The sequence below is a fragment of the Dermacentor variabilis genome, chromosome 11 (assembly GCF_050947875.1).
Source record: "Dermacentor variabilis isolate Ectoservices chromosome 11, ASM5094787v1, whole genome shotgun sequence".
Taxonomy (NCBI): Eukaryota; Metazoa; Arthropoda; class Arachnida; order Ixodida; family Ixodidae; genus Dermacentor; species Dermacentor variabilis.
Genome location: NC_134578.1, coordinates 52393325 through 52414717, shown reverse-complemented (window position 1 = coordinate 52414717; position 21393 = coordinate 52393325).

Here is a 21393-nt window from a genome sequence, read left to right as displayed (position 1 = left end):
CCGTTCATTACTGGAAAGTACCGGGCTCGCAGCTTTAAAGAAAGGAAACGCATCAAGGCAGATGACGATTATCGTTTTGTGGCAGGAGGGGCACTCCAAAGGGTGTAAACTGATCCTAGAGTGCAGTGTCTTGGTCGGGTATGGGCGGTTGTGTCAAACGACAGACGCAAATGGTTTTGCACCCTCTCAGAGGGAACATTGACTTGAAGAAGCGCGAAATTTAAAACAAAACGTAAAGCGATTTATTACAGCTGGAGTTTGAACGGTAATTGCAGAGCAAGACAGTGTCATTCAGTCTGTTGGCACGCACATGTTTTTGTGAGGCAAGAGGGAAGGAGAGGGAGTATTTATGGGCGTACACACGTTGAGCGTGCGTGCGGGTGCACTTGTATTTTCGTGAGCGCGCATGTTTGTGTTTCAGTAGTTAAATATGATTGAGCACAACTGCGTGTATGCGTGTGCGAGCATACACGTGTTTGTGTCTGCATGCAGGTTTGTGTACGTGTGTGCGTATATTTTTGTGCGTGTGTGCATGCGTGGGCGTGTGTGTGTGTGTTTGTTCACATTCGTTATCTTCCTTGAAGACAGCTCACTGTCTTCAAGTGAGCGACGCGCTACACCTGCACCATCATTGCTTCATGTGTCGCTTCTATAATCAAGCAAGCTTTCGGCGGCACACGTTCGCTGGTATATTGATATTAAAATTGATATTAAAGCTTGCTTGGCTTCGAATAAACAGCGTTAAAAGAAAGCTTGAGCTCGGCTGCTTATAAATACATGTAAAGGGAGAATTCGTTTTTCTGGGTGACCACTGTACGAAATATGGCAAGGTTTCTTGATTTAAAAGAAAGATTTAAAATCTAGTGTCCGTTGATTTCGAACTTTTTATTTAGGCCGTGAATGTTTTATGAAAAAGTGGCAAAAATCGAAATGCTTCAGAATACCATAAGTTTACAATGTTGTAACTCAGCAAAGAAAAATGATTTATTAAATATGTGAATTACATCTTTAGTACATCTAAAGTGGAAAAAATTGATATGTTACACATGAATCTAGAAATTTAGTAATATGTAAATAGAGCTTTTGCGCAACCCTAGTACACAACGTAAGAAATTCACGTAAGATATCAAATGACATGTCAAATTTGTACGCTTTCAATGATCTAGCGGATGCCGTTTACAGAACCACTATAACTGTTCTTCATGTAGAGCTATTAATTTATAAATTTCGTTCTTCTAATTTTTGAACACCTTTTTGACGAAATTGAGGCCATAAATCAATATTCCGCTTCCACAAGTCACTAGAATTTAACTTTCTCTCTCAAATGCTACAAATTTCATTAATGTTAGTACAGGGATTATTTCATAAAAACGTTTTTTTGCGTTTCAGATGTACTTGAATATGCCGCGTCGGAGTTGGGCCTGAGCTAAAGCTTCCTATTCATAAAAAACGATAGCGGGCTGGCCACCATGGAACAGGCTTACGGAGCTATATTATTGACATCACAAAAGGCTATGTGCTTTCAGGTTGACTTTACAGACTTTATTTTTCTGCGTCAGTTACGCTTTCTGAGACCGTTTGATTGGAAAATATTTGTTCGCATAGTTCTCACAGAAGTATGTTTAATCAAAATTTCTTCGCTCGGCTAGATAATTTCGAGAACGGGCTCCAAACTACTTATTTTCTTTAGCCATTTAAGATCAATACTTGAAAATATAAATTACGTAGCTTGGTTAATTACGCACCCAACGTCTCAACTTATCCGTATCTAGAGGTTACCAGTATGAACACTCGAATGATAAAATGATCTCACCAAGCCCTCTATTGGTTAGTATGTTTATTTGGTGCAGTTAAAAACGGCCGGCTTGTTGATAGTGCAGTAGGCTTCCTATGAAGCAAGTGTGAAAGCGTGGACAGGTTTTCTTGGCGCAGATGAAGTTCATGAGCCTAAACGCACGTGCCCAGCCATGCACTTCTGTCTTTACAATCAATTATTCTGTATTATACAAGAAGCATCTAAGCGCTGCGGTACATCCCAGAAGGTGTGCGCTCCCGATTACGTTTCTGAGCGTTGCTGGCATCAGGCTCAATTTCCTGTGTCATATTTTTATTTAAATATATTAAAAGCAGGAGACACCTAAGCTTTGCCTTTAAGAGTGTAACGCGATAGCAGTCAAAGATCCCTGGCTGCTTCTCACGCTTCCCGGCAACTGCAGCTTATGTAACTGTAATGTTTACCGGGAAACGCTGGCCGCGAACGCTATGCACGAATGCGAGTGTTCTCGTAGAAACGCGGCCTCTTGCGTGGGCCGATCCCGGAGGTAGTGCACAGCAGCACCAAGAATATTACATGATTTTCAGGCTTCTAACGTTGTCTCGCCTTTTTATTGTTTCAGTTTTAGATAGAAGGAAGGAAGAAAGGAAGGAAGGAAAAAGAGAAGCAGAAGGCATGGAGGTTAACCATAGTAATGTCCAGTTGGCTACCCTACACTGCCGAAATCAGAAAGGAGAAAACAAAGAGGACAGGGAGAGAGAAAAGGGAAGGAAAGAAAGAAATTGACGGTGAGTTCGCTGATGCGCGCGGTCTAATAGTAATTGCACTAATAGTCACAGACGTTCACACAAGCCCGTCGTCCTCAAGCACAAAAGTGCCTCCACCGCTTTATGAGCCGACGAGTGATAGCGGCGGTGTTCCAGCAGCACCTGCATGGAAAGCGGCCGATTGTCCAGCTTTTAGAGAGCGTTAGGAAGTTCTTGTCTTTCTGGGCCATATCGTGGACAGCAGGTGGTCGATGTTACTGCACTGTCGGTCACTCCAATTAATACGTAGACTATGCCTTTGTGAAAGCAACTCCTAACCAAAGGCGACGGACAAGCGTAGCTTCGCGTTGAGGAAGTCCGAGTGGAGGTCGGAGTTGCAGTGAGGGGTTTAATCGATGCAGTCGTGTAAGTAAGTTTGGCGAGTTCCACTCTGTCAGTGAGAGACTGCGTGCGAGATGTCGAAGCTGCCTTGCGGCGTCTGTCCTAGAAAGCGGAATTGGAACGCTGCGCTCTACTTGATGGGATGTGCCAGCAGCGTTATTGGCAGAATCATTGCCACTGATTCCACAGTGACCAGGTACCCATTGACCAGGTACAATTCTTTGGCATAGTTGTAGGCAAGCGCAGCAAACCTAAAACCTTTTGTCCCCACCCATGTGATGCATCCAGGCAGCTCTGTTTCATGGCTGACTTTCATCGTCTCTTAAGAACTTGAGGAGTCACTTAACCAGGGGCCAGAAAATATGTGTCCGAAGAAGTGGTGCAACAAAACTAACCTGCCAGGAAGTGAATTATCCATCGAACCCAACAAGAAGCTCGTTGAGATCGACAGCAATATGCAGAGTTAGAGCTAGCTCCCCACCTGAAGCCTTATTCAATTGACCCCAGTCATTATGGCAATATGAAGGTGGGGCCTGCCTTCAGCCTTATCAAGAGTGACACTACTGCTTGATTACGCTTGCTTGTACATAATGGAACATTAGATAAACCAGCCTTAACAACGGCATGGTTTCTGGAGATGATGTTTCAATGGATCCGTCTCATGACTTCCGAAACAACAAAACTTGTATTGAGCCATTTTGATGATGTTGAGTACGGAAAGGCCCTTCATTTTCTTGAAGAAACAATAGCCCTTTTTGGTGCAATTTCCACTGGTGATGGAAAAAGAGCCGTCTGGAAGGCGCTGCAGACTGGTGTCATCCTAGCAACATCTGTGTTGCTACTGCAGGCGCTGTTTCTTGAAAAGTACAACTTCAAGTTCCAGCTCCTGAGCAGGCTTTGCCAAGATGCCCTAGAGAATCTTTTCTCGACACTAAGATGCAAGAACCCTATGCCCCGTGTACTCGAATTCAAATGTTCACTTCGTGCGGCAACGATGGCCCAGTTTCTGCGGCCAAATAGGGACGGCAGCTACACCGAAGAGGACTGCTTTCTCTTAACTGGCATGGCCGACAACAAATCAGGTGAAAGCAAAATGTATGTTGTTCGCCCATCACACTTCCTTGATATTGAACCTTTAGAATATGAATCCTTCGAGTACCTTGCCGGTTATGTTGTCGCGCAAGTGAAAAAGGCAAACTCCTGCCAAGCCTGCACTGAAGCAATCACAAGCTCAGCTGAGCGCAACAAGCTCCAATGCTGAACTGATACAACAAAGAGAAGCCGGCACTCACATTCCTATCGCCAGCTGTCTTGCAGTTATTAGAGACTGCAGAAAGTTACATGCGCTTAAATGTGGATGGCCTGATTGCAAACAGGGTGTCTGCATCGTGAAACAGAAAAACCATCTCCTTTTGACAAAAATGCAAAGCTCACAGAAATGTGGCAGCCGAAGCATTGGAATGCATGTTGCTGCAAATAGCCATTGGTAGTCCCCCCCCCCCCCCGGTTGTTCAGTGTATATTTGGAATGATTGGTAGAAAGTCTGATGTGTAAAATATATGGCCTTTCCTGAACTGCTGTAATCCTTTGGCTGTTCTTTGTTTTTGCATTTTAATACTTATTATATTCACCCTTACTGTTCTGTATCAGCCTCAATTGGTATATTTTTGTTCACTTGGAAGCATATCCTAATCATAGTTTGTGTATAGCATATGTGAATAAATATATTCCTAAGTGCCTCCATTACTCTGCTTTTAAAGACAAATACTGCATAGCCACTGCTACTGGCCATCAAATAATAAAGTATAATACAACATATAAAAGTACACAACATACAGCTATGAGCTCGTTCCTTCAAATTTCCCTTACACTCAAAGGTGTTTGAGCAATCGGCGATGCCATTTTACTGATGAAAAACACGCACCTGCAAATTAACCTAAGAAAAACGTCAGAAGCGATACACGAATTGCCATCAAAACAAAATGCAGTAATAACTAGGCCAATTCGCATGCGTTTCATGTAAGGTCCCTCTAATTCTCAAACGGCTTTAGCGGTGCACCGAAGTGCAAAGGCAAGCCGAAAAGGTATAAACAGAACAATCCGCGTCATGATTCAACTTTACTTGGCGACGTCGCACGGTTCACAAGAAAAGTCAGCCGCATTCACACACGCACACACACTACGCTCGATGATGGCGTGCCGCGAGATTAGATCGCGCTTGCAGCCCGAACACGATCGATGAGACTCGCTGACACGATTCATACTGCCGCTTTAGAATGTCACGACAGTTCCACTGGCTCGTAACAATGAACCAGAAAACACAACAGTCGCCGAGTACTCTCTACACGACAGACACAGTCAGCGGCAATAAGACTGTTGGCGCACTCGTTTCCACACACAGGATGTTGTTTAGTCGCCGTGAGGATCGCACGTTTCAGCGATATTATGTCGAAAGTTTTTCGGTCCAGGCGACTGTCAGCCTTCTTTTTTACACGCATTCTTCCTTCAGAGTAACCACTATGTGTACGCAGCACGCTTATAAGCAAAACAAGTCGCAGAGCAAACGGAATTAAGCGCAAGCAATCACCAGGGCTCGCGCGGATAGACGAGAAACACATACGAAACACGTCTCGCGTGGCCTTAAGCTCTGGCTCCGTGTTGTTCACCGTCAAGTACTTTGAATCTTTTATGAAATCGAAGTAAATCAGCACTTCACGCTCTTCTTAATTATATGCAGATAATTTATGTTTTCAAATGTAACGTAATTTAGTACAAGCGCAAACGAACGAAATGTAAACATGCGAAGTCGAGGCGATCGAGCACCCATTCCGCTCTCTTGAACGTTTTTCTTTCAGCGCTGATTTGAATATAAAGAACTAGTTTTAGCACTTCAGGCCCTTCTTTCGGTTTTCAGCACAGTCAGGCACCAGTAGGTTTTATTTCCGTGCATGTGCAGATATTTTTTCACCTAATAAGTGCCGCGGCGGTGCGGTTTAACGTGGGCGCCGTCTGCTACAGGAACTCCCTAGGTAGCGCGCGCGGCAGATGTCGCAGAATAGCAAGAGCTTGGTGGCGCAACCCACCACCCCGTTCCAAAGGGCACGCTCATCGCCTCCATCCATGCATCCATCCATCCAGCTACCTTTAAAATTATAGAGGGACCTTGCCTCATGCCAATCTGCCCCACTCCTTCCCTTCGGAAGCGCAAACAAGATCACCCACGCGGCTGCGGATGCCTTGGCCACGAGAGAGAGAGAGAGAGAGAGACAAAAGGGAAGGAAAGACAGGGAGGTTAGCCAGTGTAAATACCGGCTGGCTACCCTGTGCAGGGGAAAGGACTAAAGAGAATACAAGGAGAAGGAAGAGAGAAAAAAACACAAGAAAAATGCACACAGTAACGCGATGTTACGCGCAACAACAGCCAAAGGCGGTCGCACAACTCACATGTCCTTAAGAAATTGAGCAAAGCCTTTAAGGCCTTGCGTGACGAAACCCGTCTGGACTAGTGTACTAAAACTTTCTCTTCTGTGAAGAGGCGATTGTCCAGTTTTTTCGAGCGCGGTCACGAGCACTTTTCTTTGCACATTGTAACGTGGACAGTCACAGAGGAGGTAACTCAGCATATCTGCAGGCCGCTGCCCCTCCCCTCTTCCTCCACTTTCCTCCTCACGCTCTTTTTTTTTCATCTCCAGCTGCGCTCAGCATGCGCTGTTGTCTCTTCCTGTGCTCGTTGGCTCGGTTACGCGGAAGTACGACGCCGCGAGAAGCCTAACGGTCAACGCACGAACGGGTGCCTGAGAGCTACGCTCTAAAAAAAAAAACGCTTCTCGTGGCGCTTCTTTGCGCACGAGACCCTCTTGGACGTCAGTGCGGCAAATTATCAGCAGCTTGTGACGCTGCCATTGAGTTTCCTTAAGCCGTGATTCCATTGAATGCTGTCCTGTGTTGCTTCCTCATAGAAAGTGACAGTAAATTTTATAATACGCTAAAGAGGATGAAGGCGAAAGCCTGCGTGCTGGTGAGGCTTTCACTAAATTATTTGGCATTCTCATTCAGATCCATTTTTACCACCTGTTACTTGCGTCCACTTTACCTGTTATCCTTTTTGTTTCCCTAGACATTCCGACTAGTTCTGCGTGGTTAATGGCACGTTAGAACAGTCGCGGCAAGTCTGTGAAGAATATAAAGACACCTACGGCAGGTTGACTCGATGCTTTTTTCTACCACGTTATTTGAGGCGATTAGCTACGTGGGCTGATGTATATGGTGCTGTCTATTTTCTTGTAGCACCGACAGAATGTTAGGGGCAGAAAAGGCAAATTAGACAAACACATAGTATCCCCTCTTCCAGAACAGATTTATTTTTAATTCTTGCAGGCGTACTTATAATATTCAAAGGATCATAAGACACGTGTACATTGCTCTGCAAATATGAACAAAACCGGGAAAACCATGCGTAGACACTTTTGTGGCTCCACTGATTACTTTGAATGCCGTCCGTTCAACGCGAACATAGATAATTGGGCTCTTTTGTTGATAGAGAAATTGGTGGCTTAGTGGCGCATGCGCTTAAATTTCCGTGCGATAACACCGGACGTTCGTCGGATGGTCGTCGCACTAATAAAGGCGGCTTCGATTTCGGCAAGTTCTAGAAAGCTTTGACGGGCGCGGAAGGGAGAAGTACACGCCAGCGAAGCCCCAGACAAGTGACTGTGAGGAACGGTGGCACAGCCAGGAGACATCATACGAGTTACCGGCCGTTGCGGTGTTAACGGAACCTCACCCTGAGTTGCTTTCGTCTTCCGCGATGAGTGACACAGACGTGGCCGTGCTGACCCATTTGCTCCTCGGCATGTCTGACGAAGACTTGCGCTCCCTGCACGGCAGCAGTATGTGGTGGCTACCGGATCTCGACACTGCTTCGCAGATGGATGCGATCAACGCCATCCGCAGTTCACTGCTAATGTTTTTCCCCCTGGACAAGCGTGTCTTCTGCGTCGCCTGGCTTTATTGCTGCCTCGCAGAGCGGGAACTTATCCGCTGCTGGCATTGGTATTCCCTGCGCCCCTGTGCCGCGCTGCTGACCGCTGATTTCAAACTGCATGAGCGCCTGGCGTCCGCCTTGGATTATCCCGGAGGCCACACTATGCACGCTAAGACTGAGCGCGACGAAGCCACTTACGCTTGCATTATGACCACTGATCCGAGACGCGACACACTGGAGCACGAGGTCATCTGTTTGTGCATGCCGCGTGCACTGCCTTACCTTTTCGCCAGTGTGCCGCCGCACGACGAGAGCCGCTTCAATGTCGCTCTCGAGTCTGTACTGCAAATAAGTGTCGACAGCATCTACGCCGGTTATAGCATCCAGCTGCGTGATGTATTTGCCAGCGCCCGTGCGGCTTGTATGGTGCCGGCACCGGAGCCAACCGCCGCCGGAAAGCGCCCGGGGAGTAATCTCTGACCGCCAAGTCCTCCGACAGACGTGAGCTAACAGTTGCGCACGAACCCGGTGAGTGCTCTCGTAGTAAACATATTTCTGCTACATTTCAGAAGCTTGCAAATGTTATATCAGTAAGATCGGCGAAATGGCTCAGCTCAGTGGCCTACTAAGATTCCCTGGAGCAGTGGAAGTGGGGCACCACCGATGTAATATTGAGCAAACGTAGTGTGACGCGAGGCTACCAGCGCCAACCTAGGGGCGCTTGGAAGGACTGATAGTTCTGTAGTAGCCTGTTGGGGTGTTATGCCAGCAGCGGAATTTGTGAAGCGCGTTAAGGGGATGAGCGTTGTTAGGGTTAACACGAGAAGCATGGCCCCGTTTCATGAAGCGTTCCGGAAGTCAGCGTGGCTCTGCATAAATCTATGCCTGCACAGACTTGGCGATGCCTGGAGTCGTGGCCTCGTTTCTTTTTCTACGGAATTCGGGTGCACGAAGTCGGTGTGAAAGTTGGAAAAGGCAGTTTCTCAGCGTCGTAAGAAAGCCAGGAAAGGTCCATATTAAATATCGGCATTATTTTTTTTTCGCAACAAACGAATGTTTGATGCTGAATATAGACAATGCATGCATAGGCCTTCGTAATCGATGCATCGCCGTAGGCCGTGGTAGTCATCTTTTTCGTACTTCATTTACCAGAAAAAGAAACTCTGCCAAAGCTTCTAAAATGCCCTATGGCGGCTACAATTGCTTCATTGTGTAAACGAATATTTCGCCATGATCTCTTTACTCAATGTGACTCTGTTCATTCAGGTCCTTTCGTACATTTGGTCTGCCCGCAGAATCGATACTTTCTTTGTCGCATTCTTTAGTTCAGTAGTGCCACTGCGTGCAAGGTCCTAGTTACGAGGTACCCCTTTAAATGTGGTTCGCTTTCCTTATTGTCCAGAGAAAGCAATACCAAAGCACCTGCATTAACGCGAAGAATTTATTTCGGCAAGTGTGAACAGCGCGCTACGATTTCATGAACTATTGTTTGACATAATACCGTAGGATATATAAATATTGATGTAAGGTTAGTAAAACTACCCTTCAGCAAGGAAAACGTCTTTTCTTTTTCATTATTTTATGGCTTGGGTCAAGGTAACCTGACTCAACCTGCGTTGGTGTGTTGCATGTACGCCTGGTGTGTGGGCTTACTTGCACGAATCCTTAAGGAATACAAAAAATGCAAGTATGATCCGCCCTCCCTCTCTTTAAGAAAAGTTTCTGCCGCAAGCGACGTTATTGACTATATCTCAATTGATTTGTCTGTCACTTTTCTTGGTGCGACTTGTCTTGAAAATTCCAAATTTGTTTTTGACTCGGTCCGACAATTGGGCGTGGCACGATATAAATGATAAATATTTATTTGTTTCCTCTCAGTTTATTCTGTTTTGCACTGGATATCTTAAGGGCGCTGTTGACGTCAGGGCTATACAATGCTAAACTTTTTCTTTATTGCAGTTTCAACATTCTCTCTTGCACCAGGATGGCTCTTGCAGCACATGACGAGGAACGCAATGGCAGTTTCTGTGCAAAGCCTGCGACGAGGTCCTCAACAAGGGCTAGACTTGTGCAATCCTATGCCGGAATATCCCCAACTAGATATCCCCAACTTGTAGCGTCCCAGATGCTGAAGGCGACGTTGCAAAATACCTCTGTAGGGCAGGTCGGGGAGGCGTTATTACAGAGAAAATGGCGCTCCAGTCGAAATGAATTCAAGGTTCTGGAGTTTCTGGCGGAAAAATTACCCTCAAGAACACGCCGCCCTTCCAGTCAACACTAGACCTACAATGTTTCTCATGAGTTCTCTGTGTGTTGTATCCATGACGTGCTGTAATATTTAACGACGAAGATCTTGTGTTTTCAGAACTCTAGCGCATTACTTGCTGTTCACGTCGGCGATCACAACTATTTTAACCTTAGTGACCCTGGAACAAAAGTCGGGTATTTTATTTCCATTAGCCTTCATAGTTCAACTCGCTATGTGATCGGGGCGAGCTGGGAACAATTCCTTCCGACTGCCACATAGGTGAGCGGGCTTAACATAGCAACATTTCCGACAACGCATTAGCTGAAGCCTTCATATAAAGATTGATGGAGGCGATCACGAGTCGCCGTGCAGCATATTCTCCTTTTGAAACCGCTGAGCTAAATTATCAATGCGGAATTCATTTGCACGTGCCTGTTGCAGGACTCACCTTGGCAGAGCCCATCTCTGCTCTGGGATAATATAGAACAAGCATGTGTAATCTCCGCTGCTATTTGTGCCACCCGTGCTTTGCTTTTATTTTTTCGGACGCGTTTTATTACAAGTAAGCTGCTGTGTTGTGCTTGTGTGTACCACTTGCTCGTGTAATAAATTTCAGACCTTTTGTTTTTCATTTGTGAGAGCTTTGCAGTTCTCTTAATAGATTAACAGCGCAATCGTTTACCAAGAAAAGAAAGGCTATCTATGTTGGTAACAACCTGAAAATCTGATAGTCAGTAGCATAACATCAACTAAGTAAGGTAAAAAAAAACGGCTTAGGCCAAGACACATGAAATATCTGACTAATCCGCATAGCCTGCACGGGTCACTTTCAAGACTTGTAGACCTTGCTCGACAAATAATGCGCACGAGCACATACGCATGTGTTAGAGCGCGCTGTTTCGGTGGCTTTTGTTATTTTCTTGCGACGTTGTTTCCACGCTTGGAAGAGATAGAGCAGCACTCGGACTTCATTTCGCCACCAGACATCTAGCAATTTCATGGCCAAGGGTGGCTTTCAACCCTGCCTTACGTTAGTATCATTTTCTTACTGTTACTCCTTCCCGCAGCGACTACTTCAATAAACGAAGTATTTTCTGCACGTTTATAAAGGAAATTGATACACCGCGCATAAGGCCGGCAATATTTTGTATAGCAGCCGCCCAGCTTTCCATAATTATGCTGGTATTTGCACAGTGTGGTCAATTTATCCGGAGCGTAGAATTGCGCGAACAGGTAAGTTCGATGACCTATCACGTTTAGGTGATGATATATGCCATGGATCTAGGGCATGACAGCTAGCTTTAGCATTTCTTCGACCTGCTCCTAGTTCCTGGTGGAAGCTTCTACACAGTTGCTTTAGCTTCATGAAAATGGATTCGGTGACTGCGGTTAGCACATGCTGCAGACACATGCAAGGAACGAGGCATCATCTCTGTTCTAGCTACGGCGGTATGTGGGAGAGACTATTCTCTATGAACAGTTCGCGCTGTGCTCGTTTTACATTCGAATTTGCCTAACTGTGTGGCAGCAGTGTTTTCACCGCTAGGGGCTCACATTACCAAAAAAAAAAACAGCGATGCTTTTGGAGACCCAGCTTTATATCCAAGAACCTATTTGTGTTAGGACATGCCACTTCACGCGCCAGGGCAAGTGGAGCGAAGCAAATCTTGAATTCATCTAAGACCATACAAATGCGCATTGACAACATATGCTCACCGCACTCTCCGAATGCATTCTCTGGAAGCTAGTGCACCTGCGCCTTGAAGCTTCCACTATGAACACGGAACCGGCTGTAGAAAAGAAAAAAGCTAGCCACCGTGCCATCTACTAGCAGTATGTCACGTGGTCCTAAAGAATATAGGTCAATTCGCTAACGTGCTCATGATGCTCGTCGCTCTGGAGAAGTTGCTGTAACTGTGTAGCGATCAGCGTAATCATGCTGGAAAGGCTGCCACACGAAGCTTCGTTGGCCCTGTGGGCCATGCGCTGAATGTCCTGTTACAAATTCCCTCTGAAACGCCCTAATACTATGTTGGCCGTAGTGGTCGCTGCTTGAATGACCGGTTTCGAGAACGCGATAATCATGTAAGGCTCGATCTAGAGGGACATTTGACCGCGCATTGGTGGATGTGCGGTGGCGCGAATCGATTTGTGAGCGCTGCTATATCGTTGGCAAGTATGGAAACAGACTGAACAGGGAAATAAGAGAGAGAGAGAGGAAAGGCGAAAGGCAGGGAGGTTAACCAGAGAAAAAGATCCGGTTTGCTACCCTACGCTGGGGAGAGAGGGGAGGGGGAGGTAAAGTGGTAACAAAGTAGAGATAAGGAAGGGAAGGAGCATAGACACACAATCACAATCGGTCACTCTCTCCGAATACTGTCATCGCACAGCACAGTGACACTTGCAGCACTACCATCATCTGTTCAGGCTACAGCCGCCTGTCCAATTCTGTCGCCCTCAAAAACCGCAACAGTGACTTCGTCGCCCTCTGCTGCGATGGCTTGTGATGGCGGTATTTTAAGATAAGATCCTCTGTGAGAGGCCTTCGGTCAAAACGCGCTATCGCGGTTGCGAGCGACTGTCTCTGTAAATTATAACAACGACAGTCAAAAAGAAGGTGTTGAAATGTCTCCTCGTTACCACAGTCCTCACACGAGGCGTCGTCGGACCATCCAATTCGGTAAGCAAAAGACTTGGTGAAAGCCACCCCTAGCCATATGCGACAAAGCAGGAGAAATAAGAAATATATAGTAGCTAGGCTAGCTAGCTACTACATACACACACACACACACACACACACACACACACACACACACACACACACACACACACACACACATATATATATATATATATATATATATATATATATATATATATATATATATATATATTCATTTTAATGATATCATTTCCAGTAATTTATCCTTTCATTATTTCATTTATTAAATATAAGTGATTTTGCCTATGTTGCCCTTGGTGCGAGTGCTTGTTGGCTTCGTACGACTAATAGAAATCGGGCCCCTAGGTTAACCCCCTTCCTTCTCTTTTAGATATATATATATATATATATATATATATATATATATATATATATATATATATATATATAAGAGAGAGAGAGAGAGAGAGGAGGGTTTTACTTCTCCCTAAAACAGCATAACCTTTAGAGCATTTTGTTGTCATTGAAGAGCGTTATATACGCTGTCGCACATGCCCGATCACCGAAATTGATGGGGAAGCGGTTCATTGAAGACCTTCCTATACTCCCATGCACAAATAGAGAAACCCAAGTTTGTCCAACGGTTGGTTTCGAACTCGAATCCCTGAGAACAGCAGCCGGATGTTCTACCCAGTGTAGCATGGGCTGCCAAGTGATCCACGCTTGTGGAAAAAGGTTAGTGAGACAAATAAATAGACAGACACGACGAAGTGCATGAAGTACTCTAAGACTGTTAATCGCTTTGACAAATAATTTGTGCGGATCATATGTCATCAGAGTGCACCGGGCACCGAAGAAAAAGAAATTATGCACATCCCACGCTCTGTTGGAATCGATGTAAGCGAAGCTTTCCGGGCTGGGTGCTCTGATGGACGACAATTAGCGGTGATATTGACGGCTAAGGCTTAATTTCTTCAACGTTTAGGCTAACACGAGAGTGGTGAATTGATGTTAAACGTTACCTTGCCTGCACCACTGCTGTTTGTCTGCATAGTACGCAGAACACACGGGGAGAGGTGTTTGCTTGAGGCGTTGTTGTGCGCCATATTTGATAACCTTTGAGAGGTTGGAGCATTGTCATTCCCTCACATGGCACATCTCATTGTGGCAGATGTATTACAATTTAATTTGATAATGGGGTTGTACATACCAGAACCACACTCGGATTACCAGGCACTCCGTAGTGGCGTACGGCGGATTAATTTTTACAATGTGATGTTCTTAAACGCGTCCCAAAGCGAAGTGCCCGTGCGCTTTCTCTTTCGCCTCCGCCGAAATGCGGCTGCCGCGATTCGTATCAAAACCACCTCTAGCAATGCCATAGGTACAGAGCTAACGCGGCGGGCTCAGAAGTATTTTTTTACGGTTGACCGCTTTCGTAGTGTCTCCTGGACCTTGCCTTTCACTTTAATTGATGCGGCTCTGCTCCTGGACGCCCTGCGTAAGTTACCCGATTGACATGTTTGCATGACATTTGTTTTTCAGAAGTGGCGGCAACGTATTGTACTGTACCTTGAACTTAAGCTTATCCTGCTCCCCAGCAACCGCTCTCGTATAGTAGTTGGGTTTCCTTGCCTCCTCACGTCACCTCCCGCCCCTCTCTTGTACGGGAACTGCCTCATCTCCTCCCTCTCCTTGTCCTCTGTACAGTTCTATCTGTCCTCCCTCTGGCCTCACACGTTAATAGAAAAGGAAGCGCTGCAGTTTCTGCAATGCTTCTGAGGGGAGTCAGGGATAATTACTGCTGTCAAGCGGCTAAAGTGTCTACAGCCAGGGAGCTCCAGAGAGCATTGTGCACATTCGGCGCGGTGTAGTGCGAACGAGTTTCTCCTGTCGCCTTACCTCTCTCACTCGCGCCTGTCATATAACTGAATTAGCCCCCGACGCGGTGTGCGTAACAGCAGCAGCCCACAGCACAGCAGCAGTGGCAATGTAGGAGGAAGAGGCAAAGAAAGTTTTGCTTTAAAAAACCTGCTTCTGCTTACATGAGAGGCTCCTCCCCGACCAACCGTCCTTCCCCAATCTATTCATGCTATCCTCAGAGTAGCTCATTTCCTCCGGGTAAGCGATCTCTCCTTTACTTCCCTTACTGCCTATTTCGATCACCACGCCGCTAAACAAAGGTGCAAATTTACCTGGAGTGAAAGAGATGAGCCCGTGAGATGTTTCGTATCTTGCTGACACGCACCATCGTCAACAACGTACAATGTAGAAAGCAAGAACATCTCCCTGCAACAAGCCCGCATCCAGCTTTTCCAAGGTGTGAGAAGATATTGTTTTCCCTGCATGCACTGCGGCAATAACCGAATCACCTACCACATCTTCTCTATGGGTCAGCCTCCACCTCCTCCACCACTTTTTTCCACTTCAGCACACATGGAAAGAAAAACACGCACTTTACTCACAGGCCTCTGCTAAGGGACCTCATATTGCCCTTTTCGGCAGTGTGGTCCGAAAATTCCGGAAAAATTTCGCCACTATTCATTAAGCTGCAGACATTAGCAGCGTCAATTTTCGCCTGTGTGGAACCGGTTACGCAGTTACAGGATTGTAGGCTTCAAGTAAAGTTTTCTCACCATATTTTTTATCTCAGTTATTTCAAGTATCATTCTTGACAACAACATTCATTGGGGCTTGTGGTGCATACTTGCACTAGGAAGGAACAGAGCCAACTAAGACGATCACCAGAGCGAGAAAGACACTGGGCAAGCGTCAATTTCGTCTATCTTTTTTCACCGAAAAATCAGCAAATATGAGGAATATCACAGAGACGCGCACAAGGACCATAATGGATCACCGTTCTAGATACGATATTACGCTTTTAAAGGGGGTCGTGGAAGTATTACTAACAGTTTTTTGCTCTCTTCTTTACATGGAATGCCGCCAAAACCGCTCGTGCCTTTGTCTCTCTGCTTATTCAAAGGATTTTTATCTCTCGGAACCGTGTTTCACACTTCCGGCAGTAGAGGCATTATTTACGTGGCGAATGCTCTGCCGCCCGGCCACACGCAGTGCGAGTTGCGCAATGTTTCCGAAGATGCGCACCTCCTTCTTCGAGCGACCGCGCATATTCAGCTGCAAGGTTATTCACACATTTACCTGTTTGGCACATATAGGTTTTCCCACATGTCGAAGGTATTTCATATACCACACCACTGCAGCACTTTACAAACTGCTTGCCATGCTTTTTTGGTGCAGCTGCTCCTCGAACCCTCGCTCGCTACGCGGGCGCATTGCTGTGCTTGTTTTCGAGGAGCCCAAAACACGACTGGGACGCCGTGCCTGTTCGCCCCCTTTTTGACATTGTGGGCGATCCTATGTACATATGGAACCACTTCAGGCTTCGCAGCTTGTTCTTCTTGTGCGCACGGTTTCTTGACCATGGCAGCTTTGATTTTCTGCAAGATTGCTTTAGCCACTGCTGTGATGGCCGTACATGGGAACCCTGCTGAAACCAACCTATCAACTTGCTTGCCATACCTCGCACGTATTGCATGGTGACACGATTTCACGAGAGCAGGCTCAAGACAAACTTTAGCAATGGAACGTCTTACAGTTTTTGGATGAGCCGACGCATAAGGAAGAAGCTCTTTTGGGGCTCGAGGCGCATAGTGCCAACATACATGCTCTTCACTCGAAGTAATGTTAATGTCCAAAAACTGCAAGTGCCCCTGCAAGGGTAGTTCATGCGTGAATACCAACCCCCGCCCCTTCTCTTTAAGTCTGTCTAGGCCAGTGCTTACACTATCTGTGTAAGTCAAACGGTTCAGATTGTTAGAACTATTAAAGATTCTTCAACATACCTGAAGAATTTTAGTACACCCTTTCCTGTTAAAAGTGGCTCCAAGGCGCTGTCAATAGAGGTTATGAAAATGTTAGTCAACAACGGGGCTACGCAGGATTGAATACAAATCCCTTGTCTTTGTCGATAAAACTTGTTCTCAGTATAGAGAAACGTCACACAAAGCTAAAATTCCACCATTCTTACAAAATTCTCGATTGAAACGCCTGCGTACTTTTGGAATTTCACTGCACCGCTACATGCTATAGTATCTCTCGGAGAAATAAATAAGGCACCCTGGGGGCAGAGAGAAAAACAAGTATTCAACATCCACTGAAAACACATAACCAATGGAAGCACTTTCCTCAATAAAGCTATCAACATCATTTGGACTCTTTGTGGCGCACGGATCTTGAACTTTAAGTGATGTAAGGGACTTTTGCAGATACTTGCTTAACACAATCTGAAACGTTCCATTTTCGCTGACCACTGCTTCGATTGGCACGGAAAGCTTGTGCGTATCGGCGGCACAATCACAGAAAGCGCGTAGCTATTGGTGTTACCAATGTCACTGGCCCCCTTGCTCAGTCCTAAATCTTTGCACATCGTGGCCGCCTTGCCTTTCACTCGCGTCGCACTGGCTTTTAGAGGGATCAAGTTCTTCGCAATTGCTTCGCCTTCTCCATTTCGAACCCCTTCCTCGATGAGCCCCACTGACCCACCATGCTTGCCGGCTTGAAGAAGCCGAAGTCTGTTCTTCCTGAAATACGACGCGACATTTCCCATAGAATCTTTACTATGCAACTTGGCCGTGCTGGTCGGAGATCTTATCTGCGCATCCACGCCATCCAGTAGGCATCTTTGACGGTTCTCTTCAGACACCTTTCCTGCAATGCGCCTATTCAGCGCCAGCAACTCATGTGCTTCTATCTGTGGCTCACAGATGGCGCTCCGGATGCCTTGGCCGACGGCAACTGAGCGCATGTGCAGGCCGTTTTCCTCCACATCCCGCCTCATGCTTTCACTGTATCCTCCTCCTTCACTTTCCTCCTCGCCCGCTCTTTTTTCATCTCCTGCTGCTTTGCGCATTCACGTTCATTTTTTGCTGTAGACGTTGGCTCGCTTACGCCGAGCTGCGGCGCTGCGGCTCGCCAAACGCTCAAAGCATCTTGAAGGAGTGTGGGGTAGCGCGATTAAAAGACGGGGCAAAAGAAGACACATAGGGGGACACACAGCGCTAAGTTCCAAAAGTGTATATTATTGAAAACCAGGTCGTGCTATACACCCAGCCAACATGAGTCACAGCCGCGTGAACAGATAAACAATCAGAGCGAAGCATTGTTGTAAGTGATATATAAAGCAATGCACAAAAATGTCAGCTCTTTTACAGAGAGAGTCAATAATGGTTTGCTGATACATGAAACCCCTAGGTCTAAAAAATCACTGCTAGAAATAAGTGCGAATTCACTAGACTTATATTAGAAGCTGAGCATATGGGTGCCCTTGAGGATTAGTGTATCAGCAAACCCTCGTTGGTTCTCTCTGAAAAAGAGCCGAAATTTTTGCGCATGGCGTAACATATCACTTACAAAATGTTTCGCTCTGATTGTTTATCTGTTCACGTGGCTGTCACTCACGTTGGCTGAGTGTGTATGTACGACCTGGTTTTCGATAATAAACATTGTTGGAAGTTAGCGCTGTGTGTGTCCATATGTGTCTTCTTTTGTCCCATCTTTTAATCGCGCTACCGTACACCCCTTGAAGATGCATTACCAACCAGCCCACATTGCAACCCTTGTGCTCAACGTAGGCTAGATAGCTGTGCACTAAAAAAAATGCCTCACGTGGCGCTTTTTCGTCTACGAGGCCGTCTGAGACGCGAGTGCTGGAAATTATCAACAGCCTATGACGCTGCCGTTGGGGCTCTTTAACCCCTAATTCGATTCGCTGCTGTGCAGTATTGCTTGCTCAAAAAGGCTGACAGTCACTTTAGCATACGGTAATATGACTGTCAACCACTTCATCAACTTTAGCAAACGCTAAAGTGGATGAAGCCGAAAGCTTGCTCGCTAACTAGAGCTTCATTAAATTACTTCGGTATTCTCATTCAAATGTGCTTTTACTTCCTATTACTTGTTCTCTCTTGTCCTCTTTTCGGTCGCCTAGACATCGCCACTGGTTCTGTGTGGTTATTGACACGTTAAAACTGTCGTGACAAGTCTATAAAGAAAATTAGGACACTTAGGCACGTTCATATATTTTTTTGTTACCCCTTTATTATGGGAGAATAGTTACATGAGCTTGGGTATATGGCACTGTAAGATTTCTTGTAGCGCAGGCAGAATGTTAGGGACAGGGAAAGGCAAATTATACAATCACAATGTACCAAGTTTAAACAACAGATTTACTTTCAGTTCTAGTAGGTGTACGTCTACTCCTCAATGAAGGAAGGAAAGAGAAAAGCAGAAGGCCGGTACGTTAATCAGAATAACGTCTAATGGGCTACCCTACACCGTGGGAATGGGAAAGAGGAAAACAAAGAGTACATGGAGAGAGAAGAGGGAAGGAAAGAAGGAAATTAGCAGTATTAGGGGAAATTAGCGGAATTAGCGGAAATTAGCGGAAATTAGCGGTATTAGCTGCCCACAAGCTCCGCGCTGCCCATGTCTTGTGGTCATAGGGGGCAGGGTGTTTTTTCAAGCTGCGCTTGCAGCTTTTCTTCCCTGTCTCCCCCAATCTATTGGAAATAAAGATATATTCATTCATTCATTCAAGTTCGCAGCCGCGTGTGGTGCTCCTCAAAGCATCATTCGACACGTGTACATTGCTCGGCAAATACGAACAAAACAGGGAAAACTATTCCCAGGAAATTTTGCGGCTACACTGATTATTTAAAATGGTGTCCATTCAAAGCAAACACAGATAATCGAGCTCATTTATTGATGGAGAAATTGGTGGCTGACTGGCGCATGCGCTTGAATTTTGGTGCGATAACAACGGATGGTCGTGGGATGGCCGTCGACCTAATAAAAGCTGCTTCGACTTCCGTAAGTTCAAGAAAGGTTTGCCGTGCGCGGAAGTGACAAGTACACGCCAGCGAAGCCGCAGCTAAGTAATAGCGAGGAACGGTGGCAGCACCGGGTGATATTGCACGAGTTACCTGCCGAAGCGGTGTTGAGAAAACCTTACCCCGAGACCATTCGATCTTCCGCGATGAGTGAAACGGACGTGGCCGTGCTGACTCACTTGCTCCTCGGCATGTCTGACGAAGACCTGCGCTCCCTGCATGGAAGCAGTATGTGGTGGCTACCGGATCTTGCCACTGCTTCGAAGACGGAGGTGATCACCGCCATCCGTGGTTCACTGCGAACTTTCCGCTCCCTGGACAAGCGTGTTTACTGCGTCGCCTGGGTTTATTGCTGCCTCGCAGAGCGCCAACTTATCCGCTGCTGGCACTGGTATTCCCTGCGCCCTTGTGAAGCGCAGCTGAACGATGACATCAAACTGGAGGAGTGCCTGACGTCCGCCCTGCAATCCGCCGAAGGCCACACCTTGCACGCGAAGACTGAGCGCGACGAAGCCACCTACGCTTGCATTATGACCACGAATCCGAGACGCGCTACAAGGGAGCACGAAATCATCTGCTTGTGCATGCCGCGTTCGCTGCCATACCTTTTCGCCAGTGTTCCGCCGTACGACGAGAGGCGCTTCCATGGCGCTCTCGAGTCTGTATTGCGAATAAGTGTCGACAAGATCTATGCCGGTTATAGCATCCAGCTGCGTGATGTATTTGCCAGCGTTGGGGCGTCTTCTAAACCGCCGGCACCGGTACCAACCGACGCCAAAAAGCGCCCGGGAAGTGGTGTCTGACCTGCAAGTGCTCCGATAGATGTGAGCTGACAGTTGCCAACGAATCCGGTGAGTGCTCTCCCAACAATTGTCTTGCTGCTACATTTCAGAAGCTTCCGAGTGTTATACCATTAAGATTGGTGGAATGGCTCAGCCCAGTGGCCTACTAATAAGATTCCCTGGAGACGTGTAAGTGGAGCACCACCGATGTAATGTTGAGGAACCGTAGTGCGATGTGAGGCAACCAGCGCCGATAAGGGTGCTTGGAAGATGGACAGATATTTCTGTAGCAGACTGTTGGCGCATCATGCAAGCAGCGGACTTTGTGAATCGCATTAAGCGATGAGCGGAGTTAGAGTTAACACGCGCTCGCGCGGCCTTACGGAAGAGAGCGTGGCAGTGCATAAATAGATGCCGGCACAGACTCGGCGATACCTGGAGGCGTGACTTTGTTTCGCCTGCTTCAGAATTTGGGCGCACCAAATCCGTGTCACAGTTACGAAAGGATCTTCGTGGCGTCGTAAGAAAGCCAGAAAGGCTCCGTCATTATTTTCCAGATAATGTTTTTCGCAGTCGACCAATGGTCTATTCTGAAAATTGACTGAATGCATGAATGGCCCTTCGCAATCGATGCATCGCCATTATCCGTGAAAACTTCATCGTTCTTCTAATTTATTAACCGATGAAAAACGCTGGCAAACCTTCGCAAGTACCAGGTTGCGGCTACACTTGCTTCAGTGTTTCAACGAATATTTCGCCAAAATCATTGTATTCATCTTTGCTCCGTTTATTCAGCTCTTTTCGTGCGTTTGGCCTGCCTGTAGAATTGATAATTTTTCGGTAGCATTCTTGAGAGCAGTAGAGCCACTGCACGCAAGATACGAGGT